A 2,487-nucleotide genomic window follows, 5' to 3' on the forward strand; every position below is an offset into this window, starting at 1 on the left:
GAGGATTCACAGAAACCGGCTGCAGCTCTGGGTAAACATTAAAGTATGGATTGTGATCATAGAATACAATCCACACATATGCGCTGTGAAATTCAAGATAAGCATCTGAATGCGACAAACCAGTATCATGTATCTATCATGCTGAGTGAATATAAAGAATTTGAAGGGTGTTTGGTTGGGAGGAGTGGGGGTCCAGAATTGAAATTGGAATGGATGACTCCCATTCCAACCGTTTGGTTGGGAGAAGTTCCATTCCGATTCCGATTCTGGGATGGAATGGGAATGGCTCAATCTATATAGAACTCAATCGCTACTCTCCTCTATGGATTCAATTTTTCATTTCAATTCTGATTCCGATTCCGATTTCAATCACGAATCAAACACTTCGAGGGATTTGGCTATTCCGATTCCTATTCCAAGCCATTTCGATTTCTATTTTCATTCTGATTTCAATTGCAAACTAAACACCTCCTTGATGATATCTGTGCATTGTAAAATTCTTTCAGGAAATCCAAATGCTACATGCACTCCCACTACGTGGGTAAGAACCTGCACCCAACATGGCTGATGGTTATAAACCATGAGGCATTTGGAGATATGTGACTCGATAGGCCAACGAGGAAAAATGGCAATGAAATCATGATGAGTACATGTAGTCCTCTGAATATTGCATCTTCCCGTCAACATGATGTGCTTTAAAGACTGAATAATACCAAAGTGATCGGGTGGCCACATTAACTTCGAGATAGATGTAACAGTGAAAATTACTGAAAGAAGATATTGAAGATATTTACAGAAACACTGCCAGTCAACCTTCTTAACACGGGATAAGATCAGGTCTTAAGAGTTTACCACTGGATGTAATGGCAACAATGGGATAAGTGAGAAGTTTTTCCAATAACAGCTATTGCGTGCCTCAGAGAATGAATATATTAAGTGTAATTTGTTGAAAAGCTCAACTTCTATTGACCATTTATCTTTGAAATAACTCCTGTAACAGTTCAGCCAACCCACTTTGTTGAAGTTAAGATATCTGAAATACTTCATCAAACAAAGCATAATGAGATTAAAGTGACTATGTCTAGTAAAAGAAAGAGTTGTGGTAATATTAAAAAACATTGCAACTTAATATTTAAGCAACCTAGATCAGAATAATATTTGAATTCTGTTGGCCCTATTCCAGGAATAACCTGTTGTAATGGACACTGCATTTGAAGGATAAAATCCACATGCACAAAATCAGAAAAGCAGTGACGCATCAGGTCAGAGTAAAATAGTGTATAAGAATAGCTCATGGCATAATTAGAAGTGGGAGTGATGAGCAAAAGCCACTCCCCAACAATTAGCCTATAGAATGTCATTAAGCTATGGAGGTAAAGGCTCGTGTAAGGAGAAGTTATAGTCCCCAGCTATAGCCATCTCAGCCACATAGTACGCTGCTCTATTCCCTTTCTAATGAATATGATGCACTTTACAATCCAGAGTATTGCTTAGCCACTATTTTATTTCCAATAAGATAGGATGTTGTGAACCATGAAGCTTTTCACTAGAATTGAGCCAATTAACTATTGTAGTAGTCTCCCTCCAAGATAATGCTATGTGCCTGAAATTCTACACGAGCAACCAATAAATCCAGCCATGCTGCAGTTAATTTAGCATATGGCATAGAGAGTGGAAGAAGTAATTTGCTTCCCATCCTGAGTAACTTGCTTGAATAATGTTGGATGACAAGTCCAACAGCTGCCTTTTTAGGATAACTGATGCATCAAAATTTATCTTGATTGTTCCAATGGGAGGGGGTTGCCATGAAACCATATATGAATTCTGTGGTAAAAAGACAGGAGAGAAGCAACTCCAGCGCCATGACAGAGCAACATGTGGTGTCAACCAATCCAGAAGATTGATATCAGTTATAACTTTCCTCAACAGTTGCTGAGGAGACATTTGCATTTGTTGGGAAATATGCTCCTTGCAAGCAACCATAGGTTGGCTGCAACCTAGGGATACAAGGCTCGTATCATAGACTCAACCCTGCTTGTTGATACAAATTGTACCAAAGCCGAAAGAGATGAAGAAAAGAAGCTCTGTCCACCTATATGTTGCAATGTGCCCCAACATTTTTTAGCATACGAGGAAAAAACAATGAGTCCTATTTTCTATCTGGAGTTATGAAATTCTGTACTGTTTGAGGATAATCAAGATTGTCAACATTAATAAAAGTGGGCCAACGATAAGTTGGGATTTTAGACAGCCAAGGGTTATTATATACTTGTATATTGGTCCCATTTCCAATGGATCAGATAAAGTGTGGTTGAACCTGAGGCCCAACTCTATACAATCTAGCTCAAATGGCAGAATAATATCAGAGTTTATGGTAATCAGCCCAATTATCTAGAAAATGATATTTAGCCTGAACTAGCTTGGCCTATAAAGAAGTCGGTTGAAGCACCACCCGGACGGCAAGAAGCTTAAGATTATGTATCCCGT

This window comes from Elaeis guineensis, chromosome 10 (assembly GCF_000442705.2).
Source record: "Elaeis guineensis isolate ETL-2024a chromosome 10, EG11, whole genome shotgun sequence".
Lineage (NCBI taxonomy): Eukaryota > Viridiplantae > Streptophyta > Magnoliopsida > Arecales > Arecaceae > Elaeis > Elaeis guineensis.